The 18,903-nt window shown below is 41.2% G+C and overlaps 1 protein-coding gene across 2 annotated transcripts in view; it reads right to left on the bottom strand.

The window, feature by feature from the left end:
* BICDL1 (BICD family like cargo adaptor 1) overlaps positions 1-18,903 on the bottom strand; it is a 131,468-nt gene that overhangs the window by 61,285 nt on the left and 51,280 nt on the right. The window lies entirely within an intron of this gene.

Genomic DNA, 18,903 nt, shown 5'->3' on the forward strand with positions numbered 1-18,903 from the left:
CACGGGCGCCTCTGGTCTAAGGATCTCTTCTCAGAACAAAGTTTTTAAATGCATAAAATAAAACGAAGAGGATTGCAAAGGAAATCAATTATATTGAAATGTAATTATTAACATATTAAATATTTTTATATTTATTAATCATATGAAAAGTATGCCATCTATAAAATATTAAAATTTTATACTTATTAATATTGTAACAAAAGCATTAAATAGCAGTATATCAAAATATTAAATAGAATTAAATTATTTAAAAAATTAAACAATATTAAAATAATTAAAAACTAAATACACAGACAGGTTAAATTAATTAAATAACATTAAAAAATAATTATAAATTAAATACATAGATATCAGTTAAATAAATTAATTAAATAATTTTAAAAATTAAATACACAGACATCAGGTTAAATAAATTAATTAAATAACATTAAAAATTAAAAAATTAAATACAAATACATCAGGTCAAGACCTGCATTAAAAGGCTGTAGAATTAGAGCTGAAAGAGGTCATCTGGTCCAATCTCATTTTATAGACACGGAGATAGGGGCCCTGGGGAGACAGAGTCTTGTCTATTAGCTTTCCTGGCAGCCACATCGTGCTGTTGAATCATATTGAGCTCACAGAGTCCTCTGTGATTTAGCAGATGATTGTAGCTCTTCTGGGCCTCCCTCAGCTAGAAGTGGGTCCCCTGCCGGAATAAATGCCCTGCAGCAAAGTGGGTCAGGGCCACAGAGAAAAGTTGTAAAGCGAATCAGCTTCTGAGAAAGGATGAGTGCTGTGGCCAAAAATCGACCCATAAGCCACTGTCCAATGGCTGTTTCTCTGAAGGCTGTTCTCCTGACATTCTTGAGTTTCTCTGTTAGGTCCCAGAAGCCTTTTCTCTTTTCCCCCTGGAAGTTCTCTTTACTCCTGGTTCTCCTTCACTAGAATCACCTTCTCCTTCTATTGCCTCTTTCTCTGATTGGCTGGCTCCTTCCAGAATCTCCACTTGAAGGGAGATGCCTGGGCTAGCTGGGTTTTCATCCTTCCCCAGACTGCATTCCAGACTCTCCCAACTCTTTTTGCCAACTCCCTCACATTGGGTATTCCTTAACTCCCCTTTTCAGTTTCTTTTTACGAGTGGTTTTCCCCCATTAGAAGTACAAACTTGACAACACCAATAAGCTTCTTCACTTTGCTTAAAAATCAGGAGTCTTGTGGGCCCTTACTGGTATTTTAGCTAGATAGCACAGGGGGCAGCTAGGTGGTGCAGTGGACAGAGCACCAGAGCAGGAGTCAGGAGGACCTGAGTTCAAATCTCACCTCAGACACTTGACACTCACTAGCTGTGTGACCTTGGGCAAGTCACTTAACCCCAATTGCCTCATCCTGGGGCATCTCCAGTCATCCTGATGAATATCTGGTCACTGGATCCAGATGGCTCTGGAGAGAAGTGAGGCTGGTGACCTGCACAGCCCTCCCTCCGTCAAAAAAAAGTCAAGCGCAAGTCATGTCATCATTTCTCTGATGGTATAGTCTTCTGCGGCAAAAGAAAGACAAACACATACACAAGCAGCTAGGTGGTACAGAGGACAGAGCCCTGGGTTTGGAGTCAGGAACACTTGAGTTTAAATCCAGCCTCAGTTACTTCCTAGGTGTGTGACCCTGGGCAAGTCACTCAACCTAATAGCACTTCTCAGGATTGTTGTGAGGATCAAATGAGATCAAATACACATTATTATGTATAGTGCTTAGCACAGTGTCCAGAATAAACTTAATAAATGCTCATGTCCTTCCTTTTAAGGGCTGTGGTATCTTCTGAAGGAAGTGAGGTCAAACAAGCCTGATCATAAAGGAGCCTGAAGCAGTTGTTTTCCTGCAGCAAGGCTGCCAGCTGCTTAAATGACTAATTGGACTAGGGGAGATGGGAGAGGAAGACAGAAATGTTTCTCCAGTCCGCTGGTTGTTGTTGGGTAGGGTGAAGGGCCAGTGATAGGGCTGGGCTTGTGAGGAGACCCCCAGAGGCTCAAGGTTCTCTCTGTGCTAAAACTAGTAAGTTGGTGCCAGCAGCGGGATTCTGTCCCCAGGCCACCTCTAGGTTCTGCCAGAAAATGTGGCCTGTCAAACATCCTGACTTCTCTTGTAGGAAAAGGAGGTAGAACTGGTCAAATTAAATAGAACGCTTGTCATTTAAGTTAAGGGATATTGTCAAATTCACAAGCATTTATTAAAATTATCAAAAGAAGTGAAATACGAAGTGCACGCCAAAAGTTTTTCTGAGATAATGCAGAAAGTCTTTTTCAGATTTTAAATTATTATAAACCCATGAGTTATGACCGATTACTTGTTCTCTACCTCTCTGACTCCGTCTTATTCTTTCATAAGATCAAACAATCAAGCCTCCTACTGGCAAAACAGACCGCCAAGTGTTTCTCCATCCCTGACATGTTCCATACTCGGTTTGGCCCAATTGCCAGCACTGGCCAGTTTCCTTCCTCTCCCTTGGATGGAGCTTTAGTCATTTAACATCATTAATGACGTGGGATCATTTCTCCAGCCTGGGATATTTAAATCGAAGTACTTTCAAATGCCCTCTTCAGACGTGTTGGCTGCTCAGATGCTTGGAGGGACTGTTTTTTCCTCTTTTTATATCTCTAGCCCTTAGCACAGTGCCTGGCATATAGTAGGCACATAACAAATGTTTATTGATTTATTGCTAGTCTTATGGCAGACATAAAAAGGCATCCGTTACACCTGAAAATAAATTTAATGCACCTGGCCTCCAAATCAACCAACATTCCCAGGAGAGAAGGGGGAGGTCTGTCCTCTTTTGGCCCTGCTTGGATCATTGCTGGCTCCTGTAAAGGTGACACAGGGGGCCAGAAGAGATTCATAAAGGACTTGAACATCTCCCCCCTGCACCCCAGTCCACAAATCTACATTTACTATACCACTGGCTGACATCCTTCTCTTTCTACAAGGCCCAAGCCAGGTCTTCCAGGAAGTCCCTCTCCGATAACTCCCCCAACTGAAAATAATTTCTGTCTCCTCAAATATTCCCGGAGTCCCTTGACTTCTACTTTATCCCTATCATGTTTTGCTTGACTTACTGGTGTTGACAAGGACAGCAGCAATAGTTAGCACTTACACAGCATCTTAAGGTTGCAAGTACTACTTAACACACGTTATTTTCATTGGATCCTACCAAGAGCCCTAGGAGATATTTTACAGATGAAGAAATCGAGTTGGACAGAGGTTAAAGGACTTGCCAATGATCACATAACTAATGATAATGATGATAAGCATTTATATAGCAACTTAAGGTGTGCAAAGTGCTTTACAAATATTATCTCACTGGGTCCTCATAGCAGCCCTGGGAAGGTAGGAGCTATTATTCTCCCCATTTTCCAGATAAGGAAACTGAGGCAAACAGAGGTGAAGTGACTTACCTAGGGTTACATAGCTGGTAAGAATTTAAGGGAGGATTTGAACTCTGGTCTATCCTGATGGAAAAGTTCAGCACTCTCCCACACCATCACATCCCTTTAATAAACTGCAAGACTTTTGAGGGCAGGTGAAATGTCTTTGCTAGCTTTGTGTCCTGGTGGGTGGCTAGAAGTGAAATGCAGAATATCAGAGTGGAAGGGACCTTAATTTAGGCCATTAAGTACATCCCTCTCATTTTACAAATTAAGAAACTGAGTCTCAGGAAGATTAAATGGCTTGGGAAAAATCACACAGATAAGAGATTAAAGAGCTAAGATCTGTACTTAGGGTTTTTGACTGCAGATCCATCACTCTCAGTTTGAGCTACGATGTTTCTATTAGTAAAAAGCTCATTTTTCAAAGAATGCCTAAAATGTTCAAGGTCAGCAGAAGGGTCTTATTTTAGTAGACCTCCTGTGGATAAAAGCCTCCTTTCTCTCCCCTTTACAGAGTACATTGATTAGAGTTGATGGGAGTTCCATAGGCAAAGAAAGGCCTGCGGAATAGAAAGTATTCAGTATATAAAGGGATGCCAGCAGCAAGTATATGTGAGTACTAGACACAGAGCATGCTCTGATTCTACAATGGGTTCTACAAGGATAGTCCCTTGCCTGGCTCTAGGTCCACTTGAAACTTGCGGAGGCTCCTTATACCAGGCTTGACATGTGGGCTTGTACTGGCTGTCGACGAAGATTCCTCTATCGACTGCTGAGTCAAAGGAGAAACCCAGGGATTTGAAGAGTTCTCTAACAGGCTGCTGAGCTGTTGCTTAGTGGATATACAAAAAGAGCGACGCCCCTTCCTTCCATCCCCTCTCCCCCTCTCTTCTTTTGACTTGAAAACATGAGGACTGATTTTGAGCTGCATTCAGAGAACTGGGTGGAAGAATGGGGGCTGCCTAATCTCCCACCTGGCTCCTGTGGGTCTATGAATATATGGCTGTCTCCATCTTTTTTTGTATTCTTGCTTTCCTGATTGAGATGGCATTGTCTAGGCAGAAAATGTATGACTTTTACGAGTATGGTGGTAGTAGCAGTATCTACTAGTGTTTCAGGAGCTGATGGCAGAGGAATTCTCTGTATCAGGAACAGAGACATACATTAAGGCATGTGACTGTGTAAAGGCAGTAATTGAAGGATGATAACAGCTTCAGGAGGCATGATCCTTCAAGCAAAGGCTACTGAATCTAGAGTCATAGGCTTCTAGAACCTAGTAGAGAGAAGCTATGGAAGGAATACACCGAGAGAAAATTATGGCTAGGGCCAGGAGTTAGAAGGTTCTCCTTTGCCACATGTGATTTCTATACATGTACCTGACTACCAATGTACTCTATGTTTGTGCCCATTTCTCTTCCCCCCATGGACTTTGTGTACATATTTAGAAGTGTGCATACTAGGCTTTTGGGGACAATGTTTTGTATCAACTGTTCTTATACAGCCTTTTCTAAAAGCTAGCTGAATTAACTGACTGATTGTTGATAAGAAGCACACCAGTAGGGGCTCAAGAACTTCAGTTCTAGAAGCACAACTCCTCAGGGTGACCACTAGAAGCTACCATTTGGGGACTCAACCTGTGAGAATGAGTGCAAGCTGGGAAATAGCCCAGAGGGGAGGCTAGATTAGTTTCATAGATTTAGAGCTGAAAGGGACCTTAGAGGAAATTTGAAGAAAATGTTCACACATATTATATGATTTAATTTTGGTAACAATTCTGTAAGGAAGCAGTGTCAAGTATGTTTTGCATATGTGTGTATATATATGCATATATAAACATGTGTATGTATGTATACATGTACATATGTGAATATATACATACACATGCTTGAATATATGATCTATTTATATAAGATGAGCAGATGGAAGCTTAGAAAAGGATACTAGTCTTTCTTCTATGCCTTCACCAATACTTCGTACCTCTCATGGCATTTATTAGATACATAGGAACATAGTTTTAAAGCTGGAAAAGACTTTAGAGGTCATTAAGCCTTGTCCACGTCATTATTTTGCAGATGAGGAAACTGAGGCAGTGAGAGAGTGACTGGCCCAGAACAACACAACTAGTAAGTATAGGAGGTGAGATTTCATCTCCTCCAGGATCCCATTCATTCAATCATCCCTCCTTCTCCCCAGTTTGGTTTTTTACCTCCCCTTATCCTCTGGTTCCTTCCCTGCTGACTACAAACATGCCCAAATCTCTCCCTATCTCTTCCCCCTAAAAGTCCTTCTTTTTCCCTGTAGTATTATTCCATCACTATCTTCCCTTTCAGAGTCAAACTTCTAGAAAAAGAAATCTGTACTCCTTTTTTCCACTTACTTTTCCTTACCCCTCCCAATCCCTTTAAATCTGGCTTTGGTACCCACCACTCAACAGAAAACGTTCTCCCCAAGGTCACAGACGATCATTTTGATAGCTTCTAGTTAGGTCTCTCAATATTATCATCATTATTATTAATACAGAGGTACAAAAAAGAAGGTTCCCCAAATTGAGATCTTGGTGGGAAGGTGGTTCATTTCATGCTCTGAAAGGTGCTGTTCCTCCCGGAGGTCCTTTGTTCCTGGCTGAACAAGTCAGTTCCCCCTTAGGGTCCTATGACAAGAGCTTTTCACCCACCACACTGAGCTCACTGCAAGTCAGAGAACATCTTGTACTAACAGCTGAAAAATACCTCTTGGCCAAATCACCCGTGGAGCTCACACCGAACAAGTGATTTAAGTGAGAATTCCGAGAATTTCTCCAGATGAAGCAGATACATTTCATCCTGTTCCCAGGCTTTTCATTTTGGACCAGAGCTTAATGAGATGCTGCTGACTTGGGAACAGCCCAATGTGCATGGTCTGGGAAGGCCCACGTCTGCCAGACACCATGGGATTAGTGATTGAGCTGCCTGGCAAGTTTGTCCGAGCTGCTTAAAATAAGGAAATCAAACTAGATGCTCTGCCTCAAGGTTTCTTCTGATTCTGACATTCTAGATCTAAGTTTCCTTCCAGAGATGGCATTCTGCTTTCCAAGGATCCCCGCAACCCTGGCATTCTCTCTCCTGAGACCTGTCCCAGCTCTGACATCCCCTGTTCTAAGGCCCCTCCCACCTCTGACATCCCCTGTTCTCCCAGTTCTGACTTTGTGTCCTTCTAGGACTTTCTGGCAGGGCCTATTATTAACTACATTTATATAGAACTCACTGTATACCAGGCACTATGCTAAGCTCTTCAGAATTATTCCCACTTGTTCCTCATAACAATCCTGGGAGGTAGAAGCTATTATCATCCTCATTTTACAGATGAGGAAACTGAGGCAAGCAGAAGTTAAGTGGCTAGCCCAGGGCCACATAGCTAGTAAGTATCTGAGGTTAGATTTGAATTCAGGTCCTCTTGACTCCAAGCCTGGAGCTCTAGCCATTTCACCACCTAGTTTTCTGTGTTAGCTCTCCTCTCCCAATAAATTAAGAGGAAAAGTGTGGAGTCAATTGAATTTCTGGAAGACAAACTTTTGAATGATAAAGTGGACCCCAAGTATCAGACAGACACAGACAGGTGAAATCCACTCTGCTGGCTGAATATTTTATTTTTAGTCCTTTTGCAGTTGTGCCTGACTCTCCGGGACCCCATTTGGGGTTTTATTGGCAAAGATACTAGAGTGGCTTGCCATCTCCTTCTCTAGCTCATTTTGCATATGAAGAAACTGAGGCAAACAGGGTTAAGTGACTTGCACAGGGTCACACTAGCACACAGCTAGTAAGTATCTGTGGCCAAATTGGAACCAAGCAAGATGAGTCTTCCTGACTCCAGGTCCCACACACTAACCACAGAGCTACCTAGCTGAGTACTGAAGTTAGTACATGTGCTTTTCATGGGGAACATTTCAATCATGGCGCTAAAAAGGAAATTAGAACCAAAATGTTCCCCCTTTTCCTTTTCTTATCTCAGGTTCTTCTGACATCACCACACACATGTATATAAGTATATGTATATATATATATACAATACATATATATGTAATATACTTGTAAATATTATATATGAAAATATGACACACACACACACACACACACACACACACACACACACAGCAATGACCGTGATTCTTTCCCTTCCATTTTGTCCTGGTTCAAATTCATTGGCAAGCTAACAAAGAGAGGATCTTGGGAATTTCTAATGCCAAGTTAGAGAGTTTCCTGGAAGAGAGGACTATGATTGCCAGACATCATCATGGGGAACTCTTTGGTATGGAAACTTTTTCTAACAGCAAATTCTCTGCAACAAAAAGTCATAGAGAGTTGACTCAGGGCACGGAAAGGTTAAGTGAACTGCTGATGGTCACACATCTGAGAGTTCTACCAAGAAGTAGGACTTGTACCCAGGTCTTCCAGACTCTAAGGTTGGCCCTGTAGCCATCACACCATAATGTATCACCATCACCTTCATCATCATGGAGTACTGTATATGGCAGGAACTTACGAAATGTTTGCTGCAAGAAAAAATGAATGAGAACTTGCTAAACTTTAAAAAACAATTGTTATTCTAGATACTGATACAAATACAGACATCAAAGACTGACCTCCCCAGAATCACTGATTTTAATTGAAAAGAGCAAAAAAAGGACCAACGTTAACTACTCTCATTTCGGAGAGACAAGGTTACATTGGAATGTCAGATGCCCATGCCGGTCTAATAAAAAACTCTTAGAAAAGGTCCAGGGGGAATAGAGGCTTTCAGGGTTCTCAAGGACTGACACAATAGAATTGGCTTAGTGTCTTCTCGGTCCTTGGCACATAGTCCTACTAAAAAAGTAATGAGATCCGCACCTCAGCAATTTGTGGCTTAATGGAATGGCCGATAAGTTTTCAAAGAAATGTTTATTGAATGAATGAGATCATTAATCTGTCATTTCAAATGGATTTCACTGGTATGTAGGGCCAGGTTATTGAGACATGTGACTACACCAAGTGTGGGCTATGGTTCACAGACCCACTAACGTTTAAGGTAACCAGTATCTATCTTTTGTTTTGAGAATTTAAAAAAAAGCTTTTGAGGGAAGCAGGTTGGGTCAATACTAACACATCATTCAACTAACTGGAATGCTATTAAAGCCTTCTCGGGTTTAGACAAGGTAAATCATAAGATCACAGACTTAGAGCTAAAAGGGATCTTGAAGATTATCTAGCCTAATCCTCTCATTTTACAGATGAAGAAACTGAGGCCAGAGAGGGTAAGTAAGGAGTATCCAGAGAGGAGTAACCAGGATGAATGAAGGTCAAGCAGTCAACTAGTATTTATTATGCACTTACTATGCGCTTAATGCTAAGTACCTACTATGTGCTTAATGCTAATGTGTTATACTAAAAGTGTAGGGTGATAAAGGTCCTCAGGCACATATGAACTGCACTTGAAGAAACTAAGTCTGCTTAGCTTGGAGAAAAGAAGACTCACGGGGACTTTTCAGATGGCTTCAAGTGGCTGAGGAGCTATTGGGAAGAATTAACTTGTTCTAGGTCCCTTTCCCCCTTCCCCCTCCTTCCCAGAGCAACACAAGGAGTGGAAGTTGTGGAAGGGTGGACATTGTAGAGAGTCCAATTTAGGACTGAAAAAAAGGAAAAACATACTAGATTACAGTGGCCCCCAAAGTAGAATGGATTTGCCTTTGCTGGGTCTAGAGTTAGAAAAACCTGAGTTCAAATGTAGACTCAGATACTTATTAGCTGTGTGACCCTGGGCAGGTCACTTAATCTCCGCCTCAGTTTACTCATCTGTAAAATGAAGCTAATAGTAGCACCAACCTCCCGAGGCTATTGTGAGGACCAGAGGAGGTATTTGGAAAGCATTTTGTAAACCTTGAAGAGCCATATAAATGCCTACTACTATTTTTGTTATTGAATAGTTGTTTCAGTTGTGCCTGACTCTTTGTGACTCCATTTGGGGTTTTCTTGGCAGAGATACTGAGGTTTGCCATTTCCTTTTCCAGCTCATTTTACAGATGAGGAAACTGAGGCAAACAGGGTTAAGTGACTTGCCCAGGGTCACATAGCTAGTAAGTGTCTGAGGCTGGATCTGAACTCATGAAGACAAACCTTCCTGATTCCAAAGCCCAGTGCTCTATCCACTGCACCAGACCTTGCTATTATTAGGAAAGTCTTTAACAAATTCCTTCTCCTGAGTTCAAATCTTGCCCCAGACATTTCCTAGTTGGGTGACCCTGAGCAAGTCACTTCACCCTGTTTGCTTGGTTTTCTCACCTGCAAAATGAGCTAGAGAAGGAAATGGTAAACCACTCCAGTACTTTTGCCTAGAAAACCCCAAATGGAGTCTCGAAAAGTCAGACACAACTGAACAACACAAAATTTTGTTGACTGATAAAATGTAAGCTTCTTTAGAATAGGGCTTGTTTTGGCTTTTTCTTTGTATCTCTAGCACTATCCTTTGGGCCTGACACAGTGTAAGAGCTTAATAAATCTTTAGAGACAGCTAGATGGCTCAGTGGGTAAAGTGCTGGGCCTGGAGTCAGGAAGACTCTTCTTGGTAAGTTCAAATCTGGCTTCAGACATGTACTAGCTATACAAACCTGGGTGAGTCACTTAACCCTAATCACCTCAGTTTCCTCCTCTGTAAACTGAGTTAAAGAGGGACATGGCAAACTACTCCAGTATCTTTGTCAAAAAAACCCTAAATGGGGTCACAAAGAGTCAGACATGACTGAATAACAACAAGAAAAAAAATGTGTTGATTGATAGAATTTCTAGTCCAATTTTCTGTTTTTTCCTTTGTATCTCCAGCACTATCCACTGGACCTGATACATTATAAGAGCTTAATAAATTTTTGTTAATTAATAAAATTTAAGCTTCTTGAAGGTAGTATCTTAGTACCTAGCACAGCATCTGTTAATAAAAGACATATATGTAATAAATGCTCACTGAATGAATGCATATAGGGAATGAATAATTAGAGTGTTTTTTGTAAAAGAACCTGTGTTTTCATTGGTACAGATGCAGGGGTGGGGAACCTGTAGCTTTGAGGGCACATGTGGCCCTCTAGGTCCTCAAGTACAGCCCTTTGACTGAATCCAAACTTTGCAGGAAATCCCCAATCAATCCCCCAATACTGCCCAACAATTACTCTGCCACTTACAGTCTTACAAAGTTGCCTGGAGCACTGAGATGTTCAGTGACTGTATGTCAGAGGCAAGACTTGAACCCAGGTCTCTTCAAGGCTGGAGCTCCAGTTCTAGCTACCTCTTAGACATATCACACTTTCTTACACAGCCATTGCTCTAGGCTGATTTCAGAAAAATCTGAGAAGACTTATATGAACTGATGCGAAGTGAAGTGAGCAGAACCAGGAGAAGCTTTTACACAGTAACAGCAGTATTGTATAATGATCAACTGTGAATGGCTTAATGTGAATGACTTAATACAATGATCTAAGACAATTCTGAAGGACTCATGATGAAAAATGCTATCCATCTCCAGAAAAAGATCTGATGGAGTCAGAATGCAGATTGAAGCATACTATTTTTCATTTTCTGTATTTTTTTTTATTTTCATGGTTTTTCCCTTGGGTTTGTGTCTTCTCTCACAACATGGCTGATATGATAATATTGTTGCATGATTAACATGTATAACCTGTATTACCGTATCAGGGAGAGGGAAGGTGAAGGAGAGAGAGAGAAAATTTGGAACTCAAATTTTTTTTAAAATTTAAAAAATGTTAAAAATTGTCTTTAAGTATAATTGGGGAAAAATAAAATATTTTTTTAAAAGGCATTGCTCTTTATTTACGAAGGAAGGTTCTCTATATAGGGATATGTAATTTGAGGTCACACAAAAACAAAAGCTAGCAATAAAAAATGTCTTTAAGGTTTTCTTTTCTGCAGAAATGTGTCAGTTTCTAGTCTTAAAACTTCCTTTCAATGAGAGAAAAAAATGATTAGAAGAAATAACATTGATTCTACTACCAGAGTAACTACGAAGACTGGGAAAAGGAGGCTGGCCATTGGCCAGGGTAGGGAGGCTGCTTGATCTTTGGACCATCTATTTCAGTTTCTTCCATGGTTATCCAGAGAAGTTACAGACAGAGTCAGCTTTCCCACTATCCAAGCAAGGGGACATACTTTGGACCTCATCACCTATTAGGAAAAGAGCTATAAGAAAGTATGGGCAGCTGGGGCTTTGTCCCAAGGCGCTGAAATATAGAAGGCCTGAGCAGTGCAGAAACAACTGAACTCAGCACCAGATTAGGAAGAATAATCAGTTATAAGGGGAGCTATCAGACAGCTTGTTCCTATTAGTGGCTGCATGGTAGGAGAACCCTTTCCCCACCCTGCCCAAATCTAGGTTGTGGCCTTACAGTCAATCAGTTAATATGTGCCTACAATGTGCCAAGCACTGTGCTAGGTAACAGGAATACACATAAAGAAAAGAAATTCCTAGGAGTCATCCTTGGAGAGCTGATAGTTAAATCCATGAGAGCAGATGATGTTAAAAAGGGGAGGATGGTCTGGGACAGAATCTTGGGAAATAACCCCTAGTGGTAGGCATAACATGAATCACGAGACAGCAAAGGAAAGTTAGAAGGTGTAATGAGACAGGTAGGAGGAGAACAAAGAGGATCCAGAGAGGGTGGAAAACGATGGGAAATGCAGGAGATGGCTGAGAAGTTTGAAAACTGAGAAAAGACCATGAGATTTGGCAAGTCACAGAGGATTCCCTAGAGAGCACAACTGCAACTGAGTGATGAGATCAGAAGTCAGATTGCAAAGGATTGGGTACATGAGAGGAGAGGAAGTTGAGGCAAAGAGTGTAGACAACTTTTCAAGAAGTTTAGTTAAGAAAGGTAGGAGAGATATAAGACAATAGCTTGAGGGTCCTACAAGTTCCCTGGGACTCAGTTTCCCTACCTGTAAAGTTAGACAAGATGACTCCGGAAGTCCCTTCTAGACCTAGATCTGACATTCTCAAAGGACAAAGGTACTAGAGTTTCTTTGTCTAAGAAAGGTAACATCAGAGACACCCCCTAAGTGGGGTCCTACCCCTATCTCTCCGCTGACTTCCAATCTTACATCTTCAACTCCATTTAAGACGTCTTGACTGGATGTCCAGTAGACATCTTAAACTCACTATGTTGAAAACAGAATTCGTTATCTTTCCCCCTAAACTCTTACTCCCTTTCTACCTCGTTTCCTATTACTACTGAGGGCACCACTATCCTCCCAGTCTCTCAGGACTAGGATAGACTTTTCACTCTCTCTCATCCCTTGTAAACAATCTGTTGCCAAGGTCTGTTGATTTTCCCTTTGTAGCGTTTCTCAAATATTCCTCCTTTTCTCCTCTGACACTGCCACCTCCCTGGTGCAGGCCCTCATTCCCTCACACCTGGACTATTGTAATAGCTGGTCTGTCTGCCTCAAGTCTCTCCTTACTCTACTCCATTCTTTAGCCACTAAAGTGATTTTCCTAAAGGGCAGGTCTGATTGTGTTACCACCAACCCTTAATAAACTCCAGTGGCTCCCTATGGCCTCGGGGATCAAACACAAAATGCCCTGTTCGATATCACAGCCCTTTATAGCTTAGTCCCCTCTTACCTTTCCAGTCTTCTTACACCTTCTTGACCTGCATTCTTCCATCCAATGACAGCCAGGAGGGTTATTCCATAAACTAGACACTCCCTCTTTCCACTCTGGACATTCTCACTGGCTGTTACTCCCCCTCCTCCACTCAACCTATGCATCTCTCTGGCTTCCTTTAAGTCCTAATGAAAACATCACTTTCTACAGGAAGCCTTTCCTAGCCCTCTTAATTCCACTGCCTTCCCTCTGTTAATCATTTACTATTAATCTTCTATGGGGCAACTAGATGGCCCAGTGGACAGAGCACTGGGCTTGGAATAAGGAAGACTCATCTTCATGAGTCCGAATCTGGCCTCAGATACTTACTAGCTGTGTGATCCTGGGCAACACTTAACCCTGTTTGCCTCAGTTTCCGCATCTGTAAAAGGAGCTGAAAGGTATGGTAAACTAAAAAAGGTATGGTAAAAAAAATAGAGAAATGGTAAGCCACTCTAGTATCTTTGCCAAGAAAACCCCAAATGGGGTCAGAAAGAGTCAGACATGACTGGAACATGCTAACAATAGCAACAATTTATCCCGTATATAGCTTGTTTTGTATGTTTGTTTGCATGCTGTCTCCACCATTAGATTGTAAGAAGTCCCTGCCTTGAGGGCAAGGACTGTCTTTTGCCTCATTTTTTGAATCTTTGGTGCTTTTGTGCCCTGGCACAAAGTAGGCACTTAATAAATATCGATTGATTGCTGTTAAGTATTCAAGCTAATGAATCATGGGAAAGTTGAATCAAGGCAGTGCCCAGTTTCCCAAGAACATGCCCTCTTAGAGCTTCTCAAGGACATTCTCCTTTCCCCATGTAAAGCTTTGGAAATGCCATGCTGAACTCTAGTCTTCCTGGAATTCCAAATATTTCTGTTTTCAAAGCCAGGCAGTACCAAGGTCACTGGAAAAACTACACTGAGCTGATTTTTCCTCCCATGCAAGGAAGTATGAGGACAGGTGGGAATTGGCGATGAAGTTCTCAGGAACTAGTTTAAATTTAGGGCAGACAGAGAAGGGCCAGGCACAACTTCCAAGACTCCTCCTCCCGTATCAGAACACAGAATGCTTTCACTAGAATCAAGATGCCAGAGAAAATGATTTCCATATAGAACTCTAAGAAGCAGAGGTCGATGAATCTAGTCCTTGGCTAGTTGACTGGCTATAGTCAAAAATTAGTGTGGTGCAGTAGATAGGGAATTGGACCTGAGTAAGGAAGACATGAGTTCAAATCCTGCCTTGGATACTTATTAACTGTGTGACCTTTTGCCTCCTTATGTTTCAGTTTCCTTATCCATACAATGGCAATAATAATAGCATCTGCTTCCCAGGGCTATTATGAGGATTCACAAGCCTTTAAGGGCTGTGGTTGGGGATCATCCTTAGTTTTTTTAAAAATTTAATTAATTAATTTGTTTTCAGTTTTCAATAATCACTTCTATCAGTTTTAAATTTTTTTCCCCTCCCTCCCCTCTCCCAGATGACATGCAATCTTGTATGGATTCTACACATACATTCTTATTAAACACATTTTCACATTAGTCATGCTGCATAGAATTAAAATGAATGGGAGAAACCATGAGAAAAGTCAAAACAAAACATAATACAAGAGAAAAGAGTCTGCTTCACTCTGTGTTCCAATTCCATAGTTCTTTCTTTGGATGTGGATGGCATTTTGCATCAAGAGTCCTTTGGAAATGTTTTAGGTCCTTGCATTGCTGTGAAGGGCCAAGTCTATCAAAGTCAGTCCTCAAACACTGTGACTGTTACTATGTATAATGTTTTCTTGGTTCTGCTCATTTCACTCAGCATCAGTTCATACAAGTCTTTCTAGGTTTTTCTGAAGTCTGCCTGTTCAACATTTCTTATCGCACACATTCATCCTTAGCTTTTGAAGAGGACCAGGGACGTCACGGGGTGACGTCTTGACTCCAAAGCGAATTGGATTTCAGTGAGGCAGAGCTGCACAAAGTCGTCAGCCTTGCTCTCTCTTCATCATTGCCCAGTGGCAGGATAAAAGTCAAGACCACTGGGGATGGCCCAGGATGCAGTTGGATGGCTTTGGTGTCTTTGAAGTCTGACTAAGCTCTAAGCCCTCCACAGCCTCTGCTTTAGCCACCTTCATGGCTACTGGAACACATTGTTTTCATCTGCCCATTCCAGCAGGGGAAGTCTTTACATACTTGGGGTACACACTTTGCTAACTCACTAATACATTTGAGGCCTGTTGGTTACCTATTACTATAACTTCCTGGAGTCTCAGATGAGAGTTGAGTGACAGGTAGACCCTGGTAAAGATGGATGGGCAACCCTCCCACTAGAGATGCTAGTCCTCCCTGAACACAAGTGCTACCTAAATGTTAGCTATTACTGTGTGACTGTAGACAAGTCATTTTACATGTCTCAGCTTCTTATCTATAAAACAGGAATGAGAACAGGACCTGTGGTTTCAGAGATAGAGAATTTCCTCTATCAATGCAGGCTGGTGCCTTCTCCGAAACTTTCAGAAATGCTTAGAGCCTTGAGAGGCTGAGGCAGTTGCCAAGGGTCTGACAGCCAGCATGTTTTAACACTGATTTCAGGGGCAGATATTTATCTATTACACCATTTTGCCTTTCTCTGTAAAATGGGGACAAATGTTGACCTTATTTCATAGAATTTCCATGAGACTCAAATGAAATGATTCAATACAGTGCTCTGTAAATTTTACGCTATTTGTTTTGTAAAATAGTATAATAGTAAAATAATGGAATAGTGTAATAGTAAATAGTATAATAGTAAAATAGTAAAATTTTACTAACCAGTAATATTCTTTCCTTTGAAAGCTTTTCTCTGGCTTCGGCATGATTTAGTGAGTAGATTCCTGAACATGGGATTAAAAAGGCTTGAGTCTGGGGTCTGTTTTAATCACAACTGTGTGACCCTGGGCTGCTTATCACTGGGCCTTCGATTCCTTATCCGTTAAATGGGTATAATAATAGTGCCTACCTCACAGGGCTACCGTGAGGCCCAACCAATCAACAAGCACTTATTAATAACCTGTTTTGTGCCAGACACTTAGCTAGGCACCAAGAAGACAGAAATGAAACCGTTCTTGCTTTTAGTGGTGTGTGGGTAAATGTACAACAACTGGCTCCCTCAAAAGCAGAACACACATGTAAGTTTAATTTGCATTATGAATGTTTTTCCCATCACTTTCTTAGACTTAAACAATCAATTAAACAATAAAAAATAAAAGCCCTGATCTGTAGCATTTTCCAATTTCTGAGGTATAAATGATCATATTGAAAATTTAATGACTGCCTCTCATGAATTGGTTTTAGCTGACTCCAGCAGATTCATGCCTGCATTCCAAAGAATCAAATGAAATAATTTTATTAAGTGCTTGGCAAATCAAAGAGCTATATAAATTCAGCTGTCATCATGGTCTAACTGGGCTTTCTGACCTTCCCTGAAGTGTTAAAAGGGATAAGAACTTTAATGTGTATCTACGTACAGGTTCAGACGAGTTGGGAAATAAAATTCTCTGGAGCAAAAATGAAAGAAAATTCATGTGTGAACTGGAATTAAGTGAGACAGCTTCACATTCTCTTCCAGAGTCACTGGAGTTCAGTAGTAAGACAAAAGTCAAAGATTGGCAATAGCTCAGACAGCAGTGGATGACCTTGGTGTCTTTGCTGTCTAACCAAGCTTTATGTGCTCCATAGGGCCTGCTTCCACTACCTTGATGACCACTGGAACAAACTGTTCTCATCTGCCCATTCCACCCAGGGAAGCCTTCATACCCCCTAACTCACCAACGGGTTTGAGATCCATCAGTTACTCTCAACCTGCTTTAGCCTGTCTGCAGTTTTACTGGGGTACTTGCTACAGTTTCTTGGTGCCACAGGTGAGGGTTGGGTGGCAGGTAGACACCAAAGGTGAAAAGCAGCCCTGAAAAGGGCAAGAAAATGAAACACTATATAGCAAGGTTATGAAGAGTCTGACTTTTAAAACTGCCTTTTTTTGTCCAAACTGGTAAGTCAGAACTTCTTAAGTGAAGACTGTAAGGTCGTCAAGACATGTTACCAGAGGATAGAACTGGAATTAAGAGCTAAATGCTTGACCTGAACTTTTATCAAAGCTCCTCCTGTCTCAGGGGATTAACAAGCTAATTTCCTGTCTTTAAAGCATCATCCCACAGGAGAATAGGGTGTTCTAGCCATCAGTGCTACTTAATGTGATTGAGGAAGACGTTTATGTAAATTACTTGTGACAGACCAACTGCTTGGGCGCTCCTCCCAACACCCCTACCTTACTTCTTTAGGAGGACAAGGGTAGAATCTTTTAATACTCAGAGTTTCTTTCATTATACTTTCAGTAATGATGCTGTTTGAGGCCTTTTTAAAATGAGGTGATTATATTTGACTGATCAGTTTGATGGATATAGTCCAACAGGTTTCTTCCTTGTTCTGAATCTATAGGGGCACTCACCAGCCTTCAGATCAATTTAATTCAATCTATACATTTATCAAGTGCTTAAAACGTGCCAGGCACACGATGCTAGGCATTAAGCACACAAAGAGAAAAATATAACAGTCTGAGAGAGTACTAATAATTGGGGGGCTGGAGGTGGGATTTAGAAAGGTCTTATACAGGAGAGGAGTATCAGAGTTGTGCTTTGAAGGAAGCAAGGGATTCTGGGAGACAGAGGTGAGAAGAGAGAACATTCCAGACATGGGAGAGTCAGCACAAAGGTACAGAGATGTAGGAGAAGGAGTGATATGTGCAGGGAACATCTAGCAGGTGGGTCAGTTCAGTTGGAATGAAGATAGTACATGAAAAGAAATAGACTTAAGTTTCCTTTGTAGCTTTATCCAGAACTTTCACCAAATCCATGAAGAAAGGGTGAATTTGCTTTTAGCGTAGGAGAGAGAAGAATCAAAGACTGTATAGATAAGGGGTGTCAAATTCACTTCCTCAGTGTAGCCCAAGCAAATAAAACTATAATTGGAAAATGATTAACAAAATGAATATAAATATAGAACAATATAGACAATGTTAATCTGTGGTTTTCTAAGTCAATATGTGGTCTGCAGGAAGTAATTTCTATATGAATTTGACACCATTGATAGAGATGAAAAGATGACCATCCTTACACATACTGTATCTTAGATGTACCTAACTCTTTCCAAAGGGATAGCTAGGTACAATGGCTAGAGTGCCCAGCTTTGGAGTCGGGATGACTCATCTTCCTAAGTTTAGATCTGGCCCTAGACACTTGCTGGCTGTGTGGCCCTGGGCAAGTCACTTAACTGTTTGCCTCCATTTCCCCATCAGTAAAATGAATTGGAGAAGGAAATGGCAAATCACTCGAGGATCTTTACCGAGAAAACCTCAGATGTGATCATGAAGAGTTGGACATGACTGAAACAACTGAACAACAAAAACAGCTCTTTACGTGGTGTCTCTCCCATTATTAAAACGTAAACTCTCTGAGGTTAGGGACAATTATTTTGCCTTTAGCTGTATTCCCAGAACTTAGCACCATGACTGACTGATTGGTCCAAGCTCCTCATTCTGGAGATGAAATTGAGATCCCTCTTTTTTTTTTTTTTCCTTAAAGAACTCAGCATTTGTTTCTTTTGGCATTTTAGCTAAGAGAAGTATTTCTTCCCACTTATTCTCTGAATGCTGTCCAATGCCATAAAACTATATATCTCCTAAGCGCCAGAAGTTACAAAATATCTACTATCTGTTATGTGAAAGGTTTACAGAGCTTTTTCTAGACAACAAGTGTGAGAGCAGGATGGTGCAGTAGATTTGAGCCTGCCTTGGAGGCAGGAAGGCTGGGGTTTGAGTCCTACT

This window comes from Notamacropus eugenii, chromosome 4, assembly GCF_028372415.1.
Source record: "Notamacropus eugenii isolate mMacEug1 chromosome 4, mMacEug1.pri_v2, whole genome shotgun sequence".
In the NCBI taxonomy this organism is placed as follows: domain Eukaryota; kingdom Metazoa; phylum Chordata; class Mammalia; order Diprotodontia; family Macropodidae; genus Notamacropus; species Notamacropus eugenii.